Source organism: Arvicanthis niloticus, chromosome 4, assembly GCF_011762505.2.
Source record: "Arvicanthis niloticus isolate mArvNil1 chromosome 4, mArvNil1.pat.X, whole genome shotgun sequence".
Classification (NCBI taxonomy): domain Eukaryota; kingdom Metazoa; phylum Chordata; class Mammalia; order Rodentia; family Muridae; genus Arvicanthis; species Arvicanthis niloticus.
In genome coordinates, this window is record NC_047661.1 from 81504314 (window position 1) to 81527652 (window position 23339).

At 46.1% G+C, this 23339-nt stretch overlaps 1 protein-coding gene across 2 annotated transcripts in view; it reads left to right on the forward strand.

Moving 5' to 3' along the window:
* Positions 1–6442: 6442 nt before the first annotated feature.
* The window catches only part of Ngf (nerve growth factor), a 52142-nt gene continuing 35245 nt past the window's right edge, over positions 6443–23339 (forward strand). Inside the window, exon 1 of one of the 2 annotated variants that reach the window (XM_076933034.1) lies at positions 6443–6522. The gene's annotated coding sequence lies outside the window, so the exon portion shown is untranslated. Of the gene's footprint in view, positions 6523–6761; positions 6983–23339 lie in introns of those variants that run through there. The other variant, XM_076933035.1, reaches the window with a different exon arrangement.

A 23339-nucleotide genomic window follows, 5' to 3' on the forward strand; every position in this document is an offset into this window, starting at 1 on the left:
TGAAATGTGATTGCCCTGAGAAACCAGTGGACAGTCCAAGACTGTTTTCTGAGAGAAGAACTAATGAGATTCAGTGATGCAGCATGCTGAGGTGTCCTGTCTCAAGGGAGCATCTGCCAGACTCAGTCTAGCAAAAGGTGAAATTCTATTTGAAACAGGCCTCTTGTTACTAGCAGGGATAGCGTGTGTTTACCACCTGCAGTGCAACAGGTGTTATGATGGCCACCTTTAGTTTAACATTCTTAAGGGTTTTAGAGTTTAGTGGGAAAAGTACTCTGCTGCTGGGTATGTGGCTGCTCTTGTGATCTCAGCACTGGGAGGCTTAGGAACCAGGACTGATGTCAGTTCAAAGCCACCCTGAGTTATAGTGTGAGCACGTGATTTAAAAGGAAAAAGAGTAAAAGGGAGACGGGGAGGGAGGAGAAGGACAAGAAGAACAGAGGAAAGAAGACACACACATACAGAGAGACACAGTGACAGGGAGAGAGTCAACCTGTTGTCTACTATGTGGATATTATCAGATATATGTACATTTTCTCTTACTTTTCCCACTGTGTGATCTGCCAGCATCCTTCCAGAAGCACATGATTTTCCTAGGCTGCTTCTAGGCTTGTTGTAGTTGGAACACAGAGAGAAAGAGCCAACATTCATCTTTCCACATCAAGAAGAGAATTTCTGAGTGCACAGCAAGACAATGCTTTTGAAAGCCAAGCATTCACAAGTAACGAAAGAAAAACAAGTTTTCTAAATTCCTTTAGCTCCCATAAAGTATGAAGAGCAAAGCTTGGAGGATTTGACCATAGAGTATCACTGTAATCTGGGATAGAAAGAGCTCATGATATAACTTAGGAGGTTCTGATGGCAAACAACAAGAGAAAGAACTTTCTGTGGGCTGCATAAGAGGAGACCAGGATGGAAAGGATGGGCGGGTCAGGTGCTCACCTTCCAGAGTCCTCACTTTCCCTGTCTTTGGCAGGCACCCTTCATGGGGTCTGAGCATTATAAGAATAAACAGGTAGGAGAGAAGCAGAGAACAGTGGAGCAAGGCATCTGTTTCCCTGACCTCTGACCTCTGACCTCTGACCTCTGGGAGATGTCCCACAGTTGACTTGGCATTAACAGAGGATGTTGTAGCTTGTTGGGGAGGTGAGCCTTCAGCATAGACTTGGAGACAATGTTGAGGCTATTTACTTCAGCCTATGTATACTGTGCCAGGACTGCTAGCCTTTGACACTGCTCATAAATCTCTTATTTCTCTATTGTACACACACTTTAATGTCACACATGCCCCCACAAAGCCCTAAACTAAAGCCTTTGCCCCCAGATCAGCACCACATGAGATCCCATTGATAGCCTTTCTCCATCACTGGTACTCTCATCTACCTGGTCAGACAAACTAGGAATATAGGGACATCCATGAGCCCAGTTCCTCTCCCTCACTGCCCCTTACCCTGCCATTTCCTATTGCTTAAATCAATTTACACTACATTTATTCTGAATGACTCAGTGCATGATCATGTCTCAGTGCCTGGCTCAGGGAGTCATCATTGTTGATCTAAACTGGCACAACAAGACCCAGGTAGTTTGCCCATATTTGTTCTTACTCATCATATCCCAACCCCCCTGAACCTCACACTTCACCCATAGCCACCTCAAGCCCCACCAGTTCCAGACTGGTTCTGACCCATTCTTGTTCCAAGCCATTCTTTCTGTCTCAGATGATGCCCTTCCCAGCAGTCTTCTTGTAGTTCTTACTCATACATTGAGGCACAGACAATATCTCACTCATGAAAGGGCATTAGGTGTGTGCTTTAAGGCATGTATATTGTTCATAGAAGCATCTAGAAATGGTGTCAGGCTTGACTTAGGGGGTTGGAGAAGTCTCCCAATCAGAAGTGTGGCTGAAGAATCTAAGAGATATATCTCAGAAGGGTAGAGATGGGTAAGAAGAAGGGATCAGAGCAATGGCCTTTGAAGCCTTGTAAACATATTTAGTGTCCAGAGTTATTGACATTACTTATGAAATGAACTGTCAAAGAAAATCCCCAAGGCCAGAGCCAGAGCAAAGCAAAGGAAGTAGCAAGGGGAATGGAGGGACAGGCGACACACAGGCTCTTTAAAGAATGTGGAATTTAGGCTAAGGACAGCTAGGACAGTAATGGAGGCTCCTTGAAGCTCAAAGTGGATCAAACTCTATATCCTTTGAATGGCCACACCTTTCCCCACAGGTTTCCCATTCATTTGCAGGTCTATTTTTTGCACTGGGTAGTACATGTTTACATGGTAAGAACATTCCTTCTTGATCTCTATTTCCTTTTATACAGCTCCTGTCCTAGAACAGAATTTTGTGAAATATATTGAGCTGGATTTCTAAGGTGGTGGCATTAGGTCCTGTCCTAGATGCACCTCTGTGGTGGCCCCACAGGAATTTCTCCACTCAGGACCTGGATGGAGGCATACTTGTTTGAACTACAGGCTCATAAGAGACCCCATGGAGCTGCTACAAAGGCAGATACCTCTGAAGACAGTACCAGGAGCATCAGCACCTGATCTAGGTGGTCCACATGGTAACCAAGAGTACTAAGGATCTTTGAGGGGTCAGAGTCGGGCAAGACTGAGAATGTGGAGCTTCACCGAGGTCAGGGGCAAGATTTGATCCCCAGGGACATACTTGACTCTCCTTGTGCCTAAGTAGTATTACCTCTAACATCATAGACCGTGTGCTCTCCCAACTTAAAATGTACATTGAATAATTTACATTTATCAAACATTAAATCAGTGATGGAAATTTTTAGAACTTAAATTCCATGTGTCTAGAGGCAGATTTATTTCTGGCTGAATCGTCAGTGCCTACAATGGGACTGGGGTGAACAGGTGCTCAGAATTATTTATTTAGTAGATTTAATCAGTATAATTATAGTTTTATAGTGATTATAACTATCATGGCCCTAACAGGTTAGATCTTTCTCCCAAGGTCACATCAATGGGCTAAAACTGGCCTATACTCAAGGTGATTGCTTTTCTGAGCCACAGTGCCCCCACAGGACAAGCGTGGAACTGCTATGTTTCCAGCTCAGGAGTGTCCCATGAGACACTGCAGAGAATGAAGGACAAGGTATGTAGAGTGCTTGTCAAATAGCTATGAGGCCTTCCATGCATTTTGATCTCCAGCACTTAATAAAGTTGGTGTGGTGGCACAGGCCTGTAAGCACACTAAGGGGGATGGAGGCAGGAGGATCAGAAATTTAAAATATATTTAAATTTAAATTATATTCAGCTATATAGTGAATGGGGGGGGGGGGGGGCTACAGCCTGGGTGACATAAGACCATACCTAAAACACAAAACAAAAAAACCAAAAACAAACAAAAAAAAAAAACTAAAACAAAGAAGAAGAAAAAAAGAAAGAAAAAAGCAAGAAGGACTGTGGATAGGGGAGGGGATTGAGGGCCAGAGGTGAGATGAAGTAGTTTTTCCTGGTGTCCATACAAGTGACTAAGACAAAAAACTAGCAAACACTGTGCATATAATAGATACTGGTGACCAAGGGAGTATGTCAGGGATGAAGATATGACTGGTATCTAGAAATTAGGCCAGAACACCTGGAGGAAGGAGGATGGAGGCAGAGGCAGGCCAGGAGGTCGGTGCCATGCTGTGTTGCTGTTGATGAGGCTTCAATGGCTGCAGGCTTCTGCATCCTCAGAAATAACAACAATTACCATACACACCACAAGCTGTCCTGCTGTCCTCCGAGTCAGCACGTGCATCCGCTGCTGGTTATTTTGATGCCCTGGATAAAAAGCTCTTTCAAGAAAATCTAGTACATCAAAACATTCTTATTCTCCACTTGTCAGCACCATGCCTTCTGGCCACTGCCCTCTCAGCTGGTTGTCATTCCTATAAATGTAACCAAGCCAGGCCTTAAGGTCCTTTGCTCGGTGGCCCAGGAGGACATTTCTGTTGGAGTCCTTTTAAAGGGGGAAAAGCAAAAAGAGTAGGTACCTGACTATGGTCATTGGAAGCCAGGCTGACCTGTTACAGAAACCAACCCAGGATGGATGAATTATTTGACACCCACAAGTGGCTATCACCATACCAGGTCCCTGTGCCAGGTCCTGGGGAGACTAATAGTGTGGTGGGACCTAATAATCAAGCCATCATGGAAACAATTGTGGCAGCAGGTGGCACCCATCACCCAGTACACAGCACACAGTACACAGCACAGTAAACGATGATTGTTGTTGACATATTCTTGCTTGCTCAAGATCCTTCAAATTCAAGGACAGAAACAGATCTAGTTAGAAGCAAGCAAAAAACTCTTATTGAGCCATGTGAATATATGATCAATACTTTGGGGCCAGGACAGCTGGGCTTAGATTTTACTCACTTTGCTTTTTAAAATTTCTTCTTTTGAAAAGAACCACAAGTAACTGAACTACTCCGTCCTTCAAGGTGATACCACAAGGACACACACAAAAGCTCAGCTTCTGTAATTTGTAATTCCACCCCCCAAATGCAGAGGTAGTTATTGTTTGGGCTTGTGCTTTAAAAAAAAAAAGTTATATGTGAAATGATTAATGGTGAAACGTATTGTATTGTCTGGTAATTGTTAGTTGTTTAATTGACAGTGATAAGTTTTCTTTTCTTTTTCTTTTTTCTTTCTTTCTTTTCTTTTTTTTTCTTTTCTTTCTTTCTTTTTTTTTTTTTTTTTCGAGACAGAGTTTCTCTGTGTAGCCCTGGCTGTCCTGGAACTCACTCTGTAGACCAGGCTGGCCTCGAACTCAGAAATCCACCTGCCTCTGACTCCCAAGTGCTGGGATTAAAGGTGTGCGCCACCACCTCCCAGCAATAAGTTTTCTAATAGAGCATCATGACCATGATGCCAACTCTGCTTTCTGCTATTCTGGTGTCCCCTGGCCTCTCACCTTTACTCCTAAAATGTGTTCATCCACCAGCCCGGGTCTGAACCTCACAGAGCATGTAGCAAGGCATAGAAAGCTCAGTCTCTTCTTGCCTCGTCCTCCCCTGAGTACCTGGAATGGAATGATGGTGGGTGGGGGAACAAAGTCAAAGTCAGAGAAGTTGAAATCCAGAGGGCTGGAAATATATCAATAGATCCTCTCCTTCCCCAAGTGACCTTCAATGGGCAGAAAGGACCACCTGGGCCTCAGTCCATTCCAACTTCATGAAACATGATTCTTGCCTGGACTAAGGTGTCACCAGCAGTGGGAAGAGACTCGGTACCTCACCCTCCCTCTGTCACTCACTCTCCTGCATCCTTTCCTTCCTGAGGCATTCATGGGGTGGGGGGTGGGGGCATAGAACATGTCTTTCCAAAGGAAGAAAAGTCATGTCACACAGGAATGTGAGCATGAGTGTGTGTGCACGTGTGTGCGTGTGCATGTGTGTGTTAATTTTCAAAGTCCACAGACCTTGATTACAATTGTGCCTGTGCATTTGGTGAAAAATCTGACTTAAGGTATAGTTCTGCCTTGAGGCTGAGGTGGAAACACACCAGGGGAAGGGGAGGTCAAACAGGTGAAGCCCCCATCAGCTCCTGAATCTATCAGATCCAAGAAATTCTGGAGGGCCAGCTGAGGACCCTCAAAAGTAGACAAAGGGGTGAAAGGGAATTGAGGTGGGCCCTGGGGTGGTGCAGAAGGCTTGGCCTTCTACTGGGTGTGTGCTCACTGACTTAAAAACTGAAGCCCCAGGACCCCAGATCTAGAAACATGTAGGAAGCACATAACTATCTACAGTATCCAAGGGACCAGATCTCCTGGGAGACTCCTGCAATCCCAGCCCTAAGGCTGGCTGTAATAGTGAGAGTTGGGGTAATCTGGACACCTAAGGCCCTCTTCCTTAGACCCTAGGCAGATAAAACGCTGTTTGGACATTCAAGTTAATTTTGCTTCTGCCTGGTTTCAGAGCAACCCCTGGCCAATCCAGGAGCTTCCTGGGTGCTCCTTTAGCTATCAGATTTGCAGGGACAGTAACACCTGATGTCCTGGCCACCAAAGGAGAGGAAGTCACCCCAGGAGGCTAGAAAGGCAGTGAGCCAGGGCAGGCTGTAAAGGGACTCCAACTCAGCCAATCAACTTGGCTCTGCTCAGCCTGTCTACCCATTGGTGTTTGGAGCCAGCTACCTTGCCAGGTGCCCTAGAAAATCTCTCTCTGCATCTGTGACCTCCCGCCCCCACCCCATGCATTTTCATCTAAACCCATGGTTTTTGAATCCTTCTTTGACTGGCTTTTCCTGGCTAGGTCTCACCAGCTCTTCTGGAGCTATCCATCCCTTGTCCCCAGGACCCCTATAACCCGGACCGCTGTGTCTAGTCACAGCAGGTGCGGGGCTGGGATTGGGGTTGGCCAGAGAGGGAGGGGTCGGGTGGGTGGGGGACAGGATTTGGAGAGGGTGTGACTCGAGCCTGGGAGGAGGGGCTAAATAATTCAGGAAGCCTGTTACAGAAGCTCTGTGCTCCAGCACGGCAGAGAGCGCCTGGAGCCGGAGGGGAGCGCATTGGTGAGTCAGGCTGCTCTGAGCCGAGCCCCGATAAGGGTGCAGCGCGGTGAGGCGGACCGGGGTTGCTGGGCTCCCTGGGACGGTGTGCTTGGATTTCTGTCTGGCTAGATCTTTGTGGGTTGAAACGTACCCTTGAAAGAAGTGTCCCGAGTAGATGTAGGAACAGAGATCGTGGGCACGCAAGGGAAGCGAAGGGAGTGAGGGTCTCTCTGGTCGTGAAATTCCCTGTTCCAGGATGACCAGAAGTCCCAAAGTCAACACTGGCGTCTGCAGAAGCTGCACTGCCCAGCCTGAGCTCTCCGGCTAGAAGGGGACAGCACTCAAGAGAGCCTGGAGTGAGGGATGCGCGCGCTGCGAGCGCGCTGGGGTGGCGGAGCAGTAGCCCGCGCGGTGGAGGGCGAGTGCACAGCACGCCGGCTGGGGAGTGCTCACAGTCCCAAGAGTGCCACGCTGTCCCTAGGTAAGAGGACTATCGCCCAGGGTGCTCTAGACTCGGTGTTTGTAGCAGGGCTCAGAGTCTAAGATTGTGGGTGCCAAGGGTTGATTCTGGAAGCTTGGGTTCCAGTGCCGATCACGGGGGCCTTCGGTGGGGCCTGCTGGGCATCCCAAGGCATAGCCTTACTTCTGGGTCACCCAGTACATTCAGCTGTCTGCTGCCAGGTGTGGCAGACGCTGGCACCCGGGATTTGGAAGGGCAGCGGGCGCTCTTGGGTTCAGGCAGAGAAGCTGCAGGGGAGGGAGAGAGGACTCTGGGGTCAGGGTGTTGCAACTTGAAGCCAATGTAAACATAAGGCTTAGTTAGCCCCGTTTGATTACAAAGCTCCTGCTTTCCTAAAACTTTCTCAGATTCACAAGGAAGGTGGTTTTTGGCTTGACCTTTCTCATCAGGTTTACTTCAGAGATTCAAGAAGAGCCTGCTTGTTAAGCTGGTTTTTCCAAGTTGTTCCAGGCTGGAAATTGTAGCAGTTTGAAGGATAATTTATGGGTGTTTCGTGCGTTAAAGTGTATTACTGTAAAGTCTTTTGGGTGCTGTGGGTATTAAGGAAAACTCAGTGCACGTTCCCAGCTGCAGACCAAAAATACTGCTCTCCTGGGTGCCTCTGCCCCCATCTATCACGGGAGGCCAGTGGAAACCCTGGAGAAAAGGCACTTGATGTATTGCCCTCCATCCTCCCAGAGTATTCTCTGGCAGAGCCAGTCCACTCTCCCCATAGGCATGGCTAGCTGAACTTTGCAAGCTCAGAGCTAGTCACAGAGGTCCCATGGATAACTCCTCTCCAGAGTCTCGAACTCCTGAAACTGTCAGTTATAACTGATGAAAAGGGCTCTCTCTCTCTCTCTTTCTCTCCTCCGCCCCCCAGCAGTACAGAGGGCAGTACAGTCGTTCCCTACCACCCTGCTTGACCAGTGTTAGAGTTCCCTACCAAATGAAACTTTCTCTCTCTGCAGAGTCATGGGTCACATTTGGCCGGATGGTTTTCATCTGTTGAGTAAGCCATGTGTCAGTCTGGCAACCTGAATTACTAATTCATCATCGATGGTATTCCCAGAGGTTGACAGGGGACAAGCAGCTGGAGGAAAGCATGGTCTGAGGGATGAGGCCAGCATGGCTGGTACTGACATGCAGAAGATTTGACTGTCCCTTGTGTTGGGTAGTTGAAGGAAGAGGGAGTTAATGCCACATCTCTGTACTTTCCCTCATAAAGAGAAAATGTTAAGATGTATAAGATGTCAGGGTCTCTGTGGCATGGGGCACATGATTTGAGAGACTATAGCAGTGACTCAGCCAAAATCACTGTCATGCCTGGATACCTACCTGAAGCAGCCCATCAAAAAGTTTGCAGAACTGAGTTTGTTCAGGACAGTCATCCTGATGCTGGTGGCTCTCGGTTCTTTCCTTTTAACCTTTAGCAAAGAATGGTTCTCACATTCTCCTCTCACCCACCTTACAGCCCCCATCCCCTGAAGGCAGTGGGAGGAGAGGATGAGGCACCACACTCCATTCTCCTCCAGGGAGAATTCTATGCTGGGACCAGAAAGGGGGCCCCAGCTGCCAACATCAGCATGGAGACCAGGGCAGGGCAGGGCAGGGCAGGGCTGGAGCCCCAGGGAAGTTTCTCATCATTACTGAGATTCAGCTGATGAGAAAATCACACACTTCTAAACCAGTGCTGAGCATGACAGCTGCTCACTTGTGGAGCACAGGGCCTCAGAACTGCAAAAAACCACAGCCTAGGCGTGCCACCAAGCTGTACCTAGACCCCACACAGCAGTAACTGGCTGAGCCAGAGACCTGGCCATTTGCCTTCTCATAAGAACTTCCAGGCACCTCACTACCTAAGCAGACCTTCCAGTGTCCGGAAGTGGGTTTGCTGAGGATGTATACAAAGTCTCTGGTTGTCTGAGGGGCAAAGGACCCATGTTTTCAGAAAGTGTCTCTTTTCTCCATTTGACTGGCACATCTGACTGTGTGTGCTGTTGCTCTCAAGCTTAGCCAGTTCTAAGATTAACTCGGAGGGAATTAGTGTCATGTCATAGTGACGTCAGCCAGATAAATAAAGAGGAAAGAAAGACCCTTCCTAACCCTTTCCTGGGATGTTTGTGTCTTGTCAGTGAGGCTATAGCTGTGATTCCTGATTCTAAATAGTGAGACTAAAGTGATCCTGAGACCACTTTACAAAATAGAAAAAGTGAGGCTTTGGAATCACCGGCTTTCCAGCAGGAATGTGTAACATGGAGGTGTTTCTATTTGAGCTAAAGGGAATAGATCTTCTGTCACAAAGTTTAGACAGGACTGGAAAAGTGAGACCCCTCCACAGAAGCCACTGCTTGGAATTATGTTTTCTTCTCTTCTGTGGACTCTGTAACATGTCTGAGGAATTTCTGTAGACCTATTGGCCTTAGAGTGTGACAGAGAGAGAATCAAATAGAAAAGTGGAGATGGCCTCTTGGTTACTTTCTCCTGTGTTTTGAGTAGTCTTCCGATGGTGGTTGCTCAGTTCTAAGAAAGGAGAGGCAGCCGTCTGTGGCTGAGAACCACTCATTAACCTCATGGAATCTGAGTAGTGCAATGCATGGTAGCATTTGTCAATGGAGCCATTGACACATCAGGACAATTCTTGGTTAAGTGCGACCACCCTACTCACACAGGAAGTTCAGTGTCCCTGCCTTACCTACTAAATGCCAGAGGTCATGGTGGCAACTGAGCTTGGCTCTGTGCGTAAGTGGTTCTTCCAGTTAAGAATTCCCTCGGCAGCCATCAATAAAGGTCATTCTTCTTTCTGTTGCAGCATCTGTGACACAGCCACAGAACTGGGACTTTAGAAGCTCTAGTCTTTGTCCCATGAGTATCCATATATCAGACTCAGTGCTTCCATTGAGGGGGACCTCAGTGTTGTGATGCTGCCAGGTGTCACCCTCTCCCTTCTGTGACTGGAATTTCACTGCAAATGACCTGCAGGAAAGGAAAAACAGAAAGAGTGAAAGAGGGAGAGAGGGTATCAGGACATGGCAACTTTCTCCTCAGCCATATGCTGTTGAAAGCACAGGCAGACTGACTGACTGCTGGGGAGTTCCCAGGCTAAGGACAATCCCCCCCTTCCTGTTGAAGGGATTATCCTTTGGTAATAGGAGGCGCCCTCCCTAAAGCAGGAAGCCTCATCCCCTCACCCCTGGCACTGACGGCACTTGATTCAGCACGAGCACATATCGATATCAAATTAATACAACTAGCCAAGCTGTGAAGGTAAATTTCAATAATTCATTTGAAAGAATAAACTAGCAATGCCACACGGAAGGGATGCTGCCCAAGGCACCAGTGATCATTCTCAAATAGAACAGCTCACCTCTGACCCAAGGCTTCCTCATGGGACAAAAAAAAAAAAAAAAAAAAATGGATAGTAAATAATATTTTTGTAGAATCCCCAACTTAGTAGAAATAGAAGAGAAACTTAATGTAGGGTGCTTAGATTTCAGAGTCCATTCTTAATGAGATCAAAAGAAAAAGGAGAAGAACCAGGAAGGAGATGGGTGGTTCAGATGATAAAGTGTGTGTTGTGCAAAGCATGAAGACCTAAGTTCAAATCTCAAGCTCCCATCTAAAAAGCCAGGGGTAGGGACATGAGCCTGGAATTCTGGCACCAGGGAGGCAGAAACAAGAGGCTCCTTGGGACTTGCTGGCTGGTTTAGTCTAGCCAAAAATGTTACCTCCAAGTTCAGTAAGACACCATTTCAAATAATAATAATAATAATAATAATAATAATAATAATAATAATGTAAAAAGAGAAGAGGAAAATGCCCAACATTACATGTGTATAAGCACCTGTGTGTGTGCTCACACATGTGTATGGACACCACACACACACACACACACACACACACACACACACACACACACGGTCTGGGGAGGAGTAGGGGAGATTTAAAAGGATTACAAATGAGACTGATCTGTTGACAAAATCTGTCAGGTAGGGCTGGCTATAATGCTTTCTGAATTGCCCAAGACTTTGGCAAACCTTTTGCACGTGCAGCAAGTCTTTTTATTAGTAGGGGTGTGAGTCAGAGTTAGACAGTCAGGGCTTCCGCGAAAACTCATCAGTAATCTAGCAGCTTGAGAAGCCCTGGCTCGGTCTGGGTGGCTTTTGCAGGTGGAATCCTGATGAGTGGCTGAGTCTGGCTATGAAGTTGACTGGAATGTGCAGTCCAAGTTTGGCACAGAAGCTATCCCATGCTGTGCAGTTACAACCCACGGATACTGGAATAGTTTCCAAGTAACCACAAGGCATTTGCTCTCTTGGACGATATCATAGGAGCACATAGTCGCTGCTCACCCCTAAGTCATTGAGAGGGGAGAGAATATTAATGCATGGCCATGGATGGTTTTGCCTGTTTCCTTTGGCTCTTCCTTTTGTAGTAAAGGTTGGCATTCTACGTGCTGTTCCTAAGAAAGCTCAGAGACAACAGTCCCTCCTGTGGAGGCAACAACTCAGCGGTTGCCCAAGTTAGAGAAGGGGAAAGTGTCGCACCAGTCCTGTGGTTTTCAGCCAGCTCTGTGGTTTACAACCATCATTACTCATGATGGTGACTTGCAGCTCTTCCCTGTTCTGGCTGGTGAAATGATACCCCATTTTTGGATCTGAGTAGACCTGGGTGAAAGGTCAGCAGACAGAGGTACTGCCTCATCATTATGAATAGCCGTGTGTTAAGTTCTCTGTGGCAAGTGGGAGTTGCCAGGAGAGATAGATTCCCTTTGCATTCTGATCATAAGTTTAAAAAGTTAAATTATATATATATATATATATATATATATATATATATATATGCACAACATATATAAAAGAGAAGTCATATTGGTTTCTCATTGCCTGAACGATGCTCAGCTAATAAATTAGGGATGAAGGAGGCAGTGCTCTGTGGAGAGCAGAGATCCAAAGAACCAGTTTTCTCCCCTGTGTACAAAGTATACATCACTGTGGTGTGGCCTCTGTGCCCTGATGGGTTGGGATGGTTAGAACACCAAAGAGTCTGTCATTAAATAGGCATGAAGCCAACAGGAGCTTCCTCCCCTAAAGCTCTTTCTCCATGTGGGGATGGAAGGGAGTCTGGGCTCTGGGGAACTGACCTCTCTTTGTGGTGCCTTCATTTTTAATAGAACGGCAACACTTTTGTACTTCTTGTGTCTCGGTATATATAACACTTCTGCTTCGTCGGGGGCAAGAAATCTTTTAATGGCCCTGAAGTCTTCTCTAGGAATTTACTCATCTCTATCTTTCTCATCATAGCTTGGTATTTGTTTGGTGTTTTCTTTTGGAGCCTCAGTTCCCAGATTTTACTGTCAGAAAATGTTAGACAGTTCTCTCGAAATAAGGCCTTCCTCGAGAAAGGCCATGCTTGCTGGCAGGCTGAGGAGCAGTTTGGTTTCCTTTACTGAATAACAACTCCTCTGCATGCTTGAGAGCCTAAGTATCTTGTCACATTTCCAAAGGGAAGAAGGATGTTGCAGCTCAGTACGTGCTCCCAGATTTAGGCTAGGGTGGGCAGCTGCCACCCCTACAGTTAACCATTTGCCTTCATTCTCTCAACTGGCCTCTTTGCTGACATGCTCCTAGAAGCAGGGCACTGTGGGGGACACAGGGCAAATACAATCGTAAGTCTGTAACAAGAAGCTTGCTCAAAATTCAAGAGAACACTCGCTCACAATGTCATACATAGGAGTCAGGACACAAAGGACTAGGAAGCATGGAAAGTTCAAAGAAAAATGGCCCACCATGAGAGGACAGGCCATCCACTATTTTTCAGGATTGTAGATCCAATGGAGCCAACAATTACAATTGTTCAAGAGTAATCAAATCTTTGAGTTTGGATGTCTTATTTCCTCTTTTTCAAAATGTCCCCCTGAAGCTGGCTGTATTAATTAGTTTTGTTGGTGTGATAAGCACCATGATCAAAGTAACTTCTAGAAGGAAGGGTTGGTTTGGCTTATGATTTCAGAGGGATAAATGTCCCTCACAATCTGGAATCATGGCAGCCAAGACATCGGGAACAGCTAAGGGTTCACATTCCCAAGAGAGAGCAGGAAGCAGAGTAAACTGGGATTGTCATGTGACTCACAAGCCTCAAAACCTATTCCCTTTGACATATTTCTCCCAACAAGGCTATAACTCCTATAGTGATCCAAACAGTGCCACCAACTGGAGACCAAGTAAACAAACAGCTGAGCCTATGGGGGCACATTCTCATTGAAGGCCAGCCTGGGCAACTTAGTGAAATGAAGTGTAATGGGAGGGTTAAAGGTCAGAGATGGACAGGAATAAGGCCCTAGGTTCACTCTCCAGTTGTAAAAGTTAGAGTTTTGTTGCTATAAAGAGACACCGTGACCACGGCAACTTTTATAAAGGAAAATATTTATTTGGGGCTAGCTTGCAATTTCAGAGGTTTAGTCCATTATTGTCATGTCAGGAAATGTGGCAGCATGCAGGCAAACACGGTGCTATAGAAGGAGCTAAGAGGTCTACATCCTGATCCACGGGCAGCAGAAGGAGACTTTGTACCACACGAGTGTAGTTTGAAGAGACCTCTAAGCCCATGTCCACAGTGACACACTTCCAAGAAGGCCACACCTCCTAATAGTGCCACTCCCTATGGGCCAAGCATTCAAACACAGGAGTCTATGAAGTCATTCCTGTTCAAACCACCACATTCCACTCCCTGACTTCCATAAGCTTGTAGCCATAACATAATGTAACAATGCATTCAGTCCAATTTCAAAAGTCCCCATAATCTATAACAGTCTCAAAAGACCAAGTATTTTGCTTAAAAGACCAAGTATTTTAACACATAAGTTTATGGGGTCCAATCTTATTCAATCCACCATACCAGTGTTAGGGGGTAAAATAAACCCCAATGACTTAAACAAAATCTGTAAGAAGGCTCCTTATCTTTTGATCTAAACCCTCACCTTTGGAGTAGTTACCATCACCTAAACAAGTACAAATTGTGTCCTCATAATCTCTAAAGGAGAGACACGTGAAGGGCCAGGAAACCCCAGGGAAGCTCTGGGGGTGGGGGGTCTGTAGGGGGGTTGTAGAAGTTCAGGCACAAATCCACCAGAATGAGCTTTGGATTGTTCCAGCTTCTGTGACTGTATAACTCTAGTTAAGGCATAAGGCACCAGAGTACTAGCCACAGTGAGCAGTCGAGCCAGTGTGGAGAAATGGTTGGGAAGCACCTTCTGAAGAAGCCTGGGAAGTCAGTGCTTTGCTGCTGTTTGTGTGGGTTAGAAGCTGAGGGCAGTGTGAAGACAGGGCTGGCTTGTCTCTGAATGCCCCCTCTCAGAATACAGCTAGGTGCTTTTTGGGGACCCAGGCTGCCTTGCCTCATCTCTGCATCCCCCCCCCCCATACACACACAAAGCATAAAAGGTGCAGGCTCTTTCCCCCTTTCCTGCTCCTCTCCAGGGCCTGTGGGTACTTGCCCAAGTTCCCCCATCAGAACCCTTTAAGTTAGGCCACCACAGGAAAAAAATAGTGTACTAAGTTAGAAGTTGCTCGGGAGTCTGTACAGACATGCACAGCAAATATTCAAGGAATTCTTAGGAATAAAAAAAAATCACAAATCTGGATTTTTGCGTGAGGACATCACAGGCACATGTTTTCTCAATTACTGAGCACATTTCTAAAGTGAAGTCACCAGTCCTCGGCTCATCAGGATTGGATCTCAGCTCGGCCACACCTGACCTGGACTGCTCTTCCATTACCTAATCTGATTCAGCCAACCCAAGCCACTGCCCCTCAGTACCAGACAAACTCATCCCCAAATCCTAAACCAGGGTGGGAAGCACACCCCCTTAATAAAGGCCCAATTTCAGATTCTAAGAATTAAGAGGGACAATTTTATTCTTGCTGTAAGGGGCAGAGTCGAACAAGCCCTGGCATTTGCTTGCCCTTAGCATGTATTGTTAACTAATGACCACGTGTGCCCTGATAGGGCAGATGAGTTCTTTAGTTTCTGAAAGAAGAGGAAATAGTCTCTTTTGCAGAAAAGCACGCACCAACTGCCGAAAATATCACCCGCTAGAGCCCGCAGTTGTGTCCTCTGGATGATTTCCTGGGCTGACTCGTTTCCAAGCAGTGGCTCTTTGTCAGATATTTCTAATTTCTGAGATATTTTATTAATGATGTCCCCTTGGCAGAGGGATGCTCAGGGTACACAATTAGCAGTGTGTCTCAGTGCAAGACACTGCCCACACCCTCTCAGAGAAACAGTTCAGATCACCTGCCTAGAGGAAGAAGAATGGCTTTCAAAATACAGGGTGAGGCCGGTTAGCAGACTGGGAGATAAATTTAGTACTACCATTCTCATTAATGTGAAGGGAGGGAAAGAAATGGAAGCGTGGTGGGGGAAGAAATGAGAAGAGAGAGAGGAAGGCAGGCAGGGACGAAGGATGGATAGATAGATAGATAGATAGATAGATAGATAGATAGATAGATAGATAGATAGATAGATTTGAGTAAAGATCTAAAAACCAATACACATTGGGAGAAACAGTGAAATCTTGTAATCGGTTGTAAGTTCCTGTATGCCTGTACACATGGAAGTGTTCCGACTGGCTAATAGTGGAAAGTGTTTTCTATTTAAACCGTGAGGTATATTATTTGAAAGCTGCTGGTATAGAAGACAGAGTGCTAAAGGGTTATAGAAAAGAGTAGAACTCTGAAACCAGACAGCTTTGGAGTCCAGTCTCAGCTCTGTGATTTCTCACTGTATGGTCTTAGGTAACCTTGTTCCTCAAGTGTTGGTGTCTTCTATTAGGTAGACTAGTGGTCCTGTCACAGAGATGTTACCTAGAATAGATGCCAGCAGTAAATGAAGTCCTTGGTGCTGAGCTTCTGTAGCTCAGCCTCCATCTCCTCTTCCCACCCATCCTCCCTGTCTCCTTCTCTTCCCACCCATCCTCCCTGTCTCCTCCTCTTCCCACCCATCCTCCCTGTCTCATCATCCTTTCCTCCATCTCCTCTCCTGCCACACTGCCCTCCATCCTTCTCTTTGTCTGCTCTGTGATGACTTATCTTCATCAAAGCTGTGATGTTTTTATCCCCGAGGTTTGCATTTTCTGACAGAGAAGCACTAATGATCACACATAGTCTTTGGCCTGGCTTCCTCCCCCTCTACCACATTTCACGTGTGCAGAGTCATCTTACATAGACTCTGTTCTCCTAAATGTGACCATGACAGCAATCATGTAAGAGACACTGGAGTCACTGGAGATCAGAGGGATGCTGTGGCCACTTCCAGTCTTGTCACTGGGATAGATGCTTTGGTCCTGGTGTGGGTGCAGTGACTTTGGATGAAACTGCTATTCTTACAAAATCATCCTTCACACGTCTCTCTGTCTCTGTCTCTGTCTGTCTTTCTCTCTCTACACACACACACATATATATATTTACACAAACATAAAATTATAGATGTAGATATTAAAAGGCAGAAGTCCTGAAACACCATTGCAATGTTGGCAGAAGTATTTCCTGCCCAGGGCAGAGGGCTGAAGATTTTCTCATGAACACTTGGAGGGTTTAAGTTTCTCTCCCAGTAGAAGCAGCTGGAAGGTCAGTGTGCACATTGGAGGTGACACCTTCAGGTAAGACTAAGGCAAGGTGACACCTTCAGGTAAGACTCTGCCCTCAGCCCAAGCATGTCCTTGACCTTGTCTTCTAAAGTTCTCAGTATCAGGCATGGGAGAAAGTGACCCCCTCTGTGATTGGACTCTTGAGCCAGGAAGGTGGCTGTCTCAATTTCCTTGAGAGCCTGGCAGATGTGGCCCTGCGGGCTGATCAGTGGTAACTGCCTGGCTCTTTGTTTGTGAAAGCCTTGCTCCCCTGGGGCTCATTCCAGCTCTTCTTGTAAAATGTCCCTCCTCTAGGCACAGCTTTCACCGCGGAGACTCAAAGAGATTTGTGACATCTCAAAGGTTGAATTCCTGCCCAGACCAGAGACACTGACTCCTTCCAAACCGTTTGAGGTTGCAGAATGATAGGGCAGCCAGCAGAAAGGAAATAGACCCAGTCTTAGGGTCACTCAACACTTACACTTCAGTCTCCACATAACTAATGGCACTAGCCTAGCAAGGACACATTTAAAGTGATATTCATAGCAGAAGAGTCACTTATCCCATCAGATGGAGATCCACCCCCAGCAGATGGACAATACAGAGCCAAGCACCTGGGAGCTGGAGTGGAGTGGACCAAACACCAGGCTGCTGCACCTGGGGGTTCGGGAAAAGCAAACACTGATTAACTTTTTCTGTGCCCATGGGGATGGGGGGGGGGGGATATATTTCTGCCTTTTCTAAAACTCGCAACGACAAATGGGATCACTTGTCCTGAAAGTGACACACCATGAAGAAGGAAACAAATTACCTTTCTTTTTGATCTGCATTCAGGGGTGTTGTTTCTGAGCTGTGCACAGGGACCGTTCGAACACTTGGCAAGGCTTTGCGTTTCCCCTTTGAAGAGTTCAGAAGCCACAGTTCCAGCTCTGGATTTTATGCCCATGCGTCAGCATACCTGGATCTTGGAAATGAAAGAAAATATATTAGGGCTGGGTTATTTATTTTTTTCAAGTGTCCTTGATTTTGAGTTTTTCCAAAAAAACAGAGTAAGATGTGTCAGGAAGCTTGGAGCCTGTAAAACAGCAAATACATCTCCAAAAGGTTCTTTATGGTGGTAGAGTTTTGACCTGCAATGTTTGTGATGGAGAATCTTCAACACACCTGCCTGTAGATTTTTCTTTTGTGTGTTGGGGAATATTTTACATAAGAAAGAAAAATTCAGATATAATCTAAGTTTGGTAACATATTTAAAAGAAGGGAGATTACCATGTATTCAGAAAAACCTATTATCATATACCATCTAAGTTGGGCAAACCACAAAACTTCTCTATTCCTGTTTCCTAAGCTATGGAATAAAGATAACAGTATTACCAGCAGTCCCCGGGGCTCCATCGGGATCAGTGGTTGGCAATCCCTCTCACCCTACAGAGTCAGTATATACTGGAGTCCCACCCTTCCCCCATCCAGGCCTTCACTTCTGCCCTCTGGATCTATAACTCAGATGTACAAAAGAACTGACCTACAGACACATGGTGGGGTGAGAGGCACTGGCAATCACTGGTTCCAGATGAGTAAGTATCCATCTCAAGAGCAGAGCCAATGCTGAAGCACCCTCAGAAGACTGGGAAGTAGTGAGGTGTTCTGGCCATGCCTGGATGGAGCCTGTGCTAGGCATTCAGCAGTCACCTGGGAGGCAGAGTTTAGGGACTCTGAGGCAAAGGTCAGAAGAAGGAAGCAGAGTCTTCAGGTTCTAATCTCAGTGGTCAGGCTTGAGATGAGGCTGCTAGCACACACTTCTTCACATAAGGATTCCATCATCTGCTGGTCTGCAGCACGGATACTGTATGTTACAGTGGTGTGGCATGAATGTAGAGCAAAGATGGATGTGAACAATTCCCTGTGCACCCAGTGGCCTGGCTGAGGACATTATGTGACCATGGTGTCAGGATGACCTGAAGACAGGAAACACTCCTATTGTCCTTAGCCTTCATTGGCCCCTCCTGTGTCTCCTTTTCTGACTTCTCTGTCTCTTTCTGACCTCTAAATGAGAGTCCCTAGAGCTTGGTTCAGGATCCTTTTTTATTTTCCAGATCATTCTCTTCCGGGATGATGTCATCCTGCCCATCATTAAACACGACCTAAGATCCTGGATGTCTGTTTCCATTCTGGACCGATCCCCAGGGCCCCAGGCTCTTCTGTTCTACAGGCAGGATCATGTGGGTAGATAGTGGACATCTCAATTTTAAAATTTTGAACCCCCCAAGCCACTCTCCTAGTCTTACTTTATTCCCACAAAATAATGTAGACATTGCCCTCAATTTTACTTCCCTCCTCACTGTTCCTATCCCAGTAACCAGTAAGTCTTGCTGGCATTACCCACATTGTCTAGCCTCTTCTTGCCAGTGTTACTGCAAGTTTAGTCTGAGTCACAGTTGCTGCTCACCCCCTGGCAGTCCCCTCTCGATGGATTTTGTTCCCCTGAGTACAGCATTTTATCCAGAAGCAACCAACACACCCCTTGCAGATGGAAATCATGCTGTGGTGTGTCTCAGTCTCTAGTTGCTCTCCATATACATAGAATAAAATCCACATTCTTGGTACACACCTATAATCCCTGATCTTGGAAGGTGGAAGCAGGAGGGTCAGGAACTCAAGGAAGCCACTTGGGACTGAGTGACTTTGTCTCAGAGTCACATCTTTGCTATGACCTTATTGCAGGGTCTCTTCACCACAGCTCATTTTCCTTCCATGGGGATGTTTGACAGTACTTGGAAACAGTCTGGATTTTCACAAAACAGGGTTACTGCTGGCATCCAGTGGGAAAAGACCAGAGATACTTCTAAGGAGCCTACACTATCAATGTGCAAGACAATTGCCCAAATAAAGAAGGGTCTGGCTCCAAATGATGGTGGGGAAAAATGGTGTCTTAACTGAGCCAGACTGGCTGTCCCCAGCCTCTCTGTTCATTCCCACCTTTACACGCTACCCCAGGGATCATACTATGACTTAAGAACTGTGTGCAGCCATCTCGGGATCTTGGCAGGTGCCATTTCTGCTAATGGGGTCACTACCCACTTGTCTCTGTATGGTTAGCTTTGCTTGTCATTTAGGTTTGCCAGGATGGCACCTGCTAACCATTCTTAATCTGGAATCTGTCTCCACTTCTACCAAATCCGGTCCCTTCCTCCTGCTGTCTGCTTCATTTATTTCATAGTGTTCTGTACATTTCCTTCTTTTACTGCCTCTTCCAAAAGAGTAGAAAATGAGGGAATTTTTTATATTCATCAGAAAGTTCTCCATATAGTAGGATCCCAGAAAATGTTTGCCAGATGTGTGATTTAACAAATAGTTGATAAGCATGGTCCAGTTGTGGCTTACTGTAAAAGGCAGAAGAGGAAGCAGCCAGTGATCCTCAGTAGTTTGAGGTGGCCATACTCTGCAGTTCAAGTTCTTGGTTCACCACCTCCCCTTCTAGATGTAATGTCCTAAAATGGAACAGGATTTGACACACATACCCCCCTCAGAGACCTGTGTCTTCGGGTGGCTATCTTATACGTTAGAGACAACTGTGGACTTGAAAAGGATAAAGGGCTAAGCTGAAGTTTGAGGGTTCAAGGCACCATTGGAGAGAGGACTCTGGAAAGAATGAATGGGAGCAAATTATAACCAACAGGAACATTCTGGGTGGTTAGGGGAGATGGAAGGGAGGGCCCAGAGAATATCTGGTATTTCTACCAAACAAGTCTCTGGTCCACTGTTCCAGGATTATGAAAGGGATGGAGGTGCTTCTGGTAACTCTCTGCAAGGAGTCAAACAAAAGGAATGGGCGTTGGTTCTGGGACATTGGGAAGGCAAATGAGAAGAGGGTGTCCAGACAGAACTTCCCTGTAAAGTCACACCGGCCTCCTTAGAGTTGGTAGCACTGGGTAAAAGTATATAAAAAACAGTTCCAAATGCTTGGACCCACTGCCCAACACCTGTGCTTCAGTGCAGCAGTCCTTATAGTAACATCATGACATCATGTTGGAGGGGTGGTCCTCGACACTGACACACTGACAGGTAGGGAGACCCCCCCCCCACCGTCATGTCAGCTCCCTGCACTATCTCACAATGATGACACTTGATAAAGATGAAGCTTTAAAAGCTCACATATTCAAGACCCCAAACTCTAGGGAAATACAGATTCTGGGAGGGGAAAATAGTAAGGCCCCCATTGAGGAAGGATGCTAACCACAGGCACATAGCACCATCCACTCCAAAACCTTATTCAAGAAATTATGTGGTCAGGGTCTGTGCTTACAGGGCCACCTTAGGACACGTACTCATGACTGGCTGGTTTTGCTGCCTGGACACTTATGAGGAGATGACTGTATGGGATTAGCTGGCCAACACCTCATTTTATTGGTCTGTTACTGTAGATTTAAAGTTACACACCTCAGATGGAGACAGCTTACTCCAACCTACCCAAAATATTATTATGAAAATTTACAAGGTCTAAAGAGTGATATAATGGTGATGAAATTCAGATGTGTTGGAAGACTCATGTCTAGTTTAGTCCTGACTCAGTCCATAGAAACATGGATTTTTCCTGCAGACATAGCCTCATAGTTGCCTGGGTACTGTGTGCCCTGTAGGGCTGGGGCAATGAGGTTGTCTGTCACCCAGGCTCAGAAGTTACGAGCTTCACCCCCACAGGACAACTATCCATCTCTGGCTTCTCATTCATAAGAATCCATCTGCCAGCTGTCGTGTTGAGCCTTCTCCTTCTCGGTGCACGCAGGTTTGATGCTCTTAACCTTTTCTATCAACACACAACCTCTGAGCCTTCATTCATACTAGGAACTAATACGGCTGATAACGGCTAAGAGCAATGCCTACCTCCGAAGCAAATGCTGTGAGCAGTCATCACATCCTCACCATTAGAAAAGGCAACAAGCCACTCACCCACAGGGCATCCGGCAGGCCAGTATTAGCCTCCTTTTTTCCTGTGTAACATTAAATGAATTATATAAACTCCTTGAGTCTCATTTCCTGAGCTATGGAAGCAGATTAATCACAATACTTCCCTTATAAAATGATTAAAGGGGAGAGGTCATATAACACTCAGCTGGCTCGGTACTTAGCCCGTAAAGCTGTTCGAGAAATAGTTGCCATCCTCATTACATTTGCAAAATCTTGGATAGTAAAATTCAGGCATCAGTCCTTAAAATATTTTAGAGCTGGAGGTACAGGAAGTGAATGGGATAGGAAGACATCCCCAAACAAGGACTGTAGAAGGTTTGTGTCCACATTTCAGCCTGGGACTTGATGTTCCTTTGTGGGGTAAGCCAAAGTTACACCATCTGTAAGATGAGGGTCACATCACTGTGATGATCCAGGACAACGATGCTTAAAAACTGATTAACATAGCATGCTAGCCTCAACAAACAGTATCTCTGTTGTTCTTGCTGTTGCTATTACATCCAAGCCCTCGGCCACCTCTTTGCCCAGACCCAGCATGGAGGTAGAGAATACACAGCTTCTCCTCCAAGGGGCTCTTTCTTTCATACGGCCTTTTAAGCCACCCAAGTCATCATGGAGTTGTAGAGACCTCTTGCCTCCAGGTGGCCTGACCAACAATGCCTTGTCCTGCAGCCCTCTCTTTTCGTTCCACAGCTGGTCTCCTAGCTACCAGTCCTCATTCCTCAGTGGGCATAAAAGCATAGGAGCCATGTCTCTCTGAAGGAAGTTTAATTCAGCAACCAGTTCAGGGCAAGGAGCCAGGTTGTATCTTTCGCTACTGACCCTGTACGAGAGTGCTGGACCAGGACAGAGAAGGAATTCTGGTAGTCTATCTTCCTTAGACACTGAAATAAACCATAGAGGTTCCCATTTTGGATGAGAACTACCAAAACAGAAGCGTGAGATTATTTTCCCTGTATTCCTAAGCAAGCATTAAGATGGAGGCACTTTTTGGTCCTACCAAAATTGGTAATTATAAATCATTTCTACTGCAAGAGAATTGTCTGTCTTAAGCCCAACCATTCGCCAGGCATCTCCGTGTCCTAACTGTGTGCACACACTGTTCTGGGCTTTAAACATCAGAAGGACATTTAAGACTTGCTTCTGCCTATGGAGGGCTAACGGGCTAGCTATTTTGATTTGCACTTCTTATTTTAACTTTAAATCCAATGAAGATGTTATCCTTTGAGGGAGGGAACCACCAAGACAAACCTAATACCACAGGGCTGGCCATTAGGGGAAAATATAATTAAGAAGAAGAAAAGAAAAAAGAACTTTATTAGAAACTTCCTGTCCCTATCACATGCTTCCTGAGTTATCTGGTCCTGTGTCTGCCTGTCTGTCTGTCTGTCTGTCTGTCTGTCTGTCTGTCTGTCGGTCTATCATTGATGAGAAAACTGCAAACACTAAAGAATTACAATACTTTCAACTCAAAGTTCAATGAATTGTAGTGTTGGAAGAATCATGAGAAACCACAAGTCTTTTTATTTATAAGTAGGAAAAAATAGTGTTACCCATCAGCTGCCTGGAAGTTCTTGTGCTGTAGCCATAAAGAAAGGAGGAAGATAGTCTTTCAGGGCTGGTGTCTGGCAACTTTCTTTTCTTTCTTTTCCTGGTAACTGGCAACAACTGCATGCAAGCAGAAGCAGCCAGTGGCGCCCCCTGGTGTTGCAGTTCCCATTCAGCCTTGGGAACAGGAAGCAGCCAGTG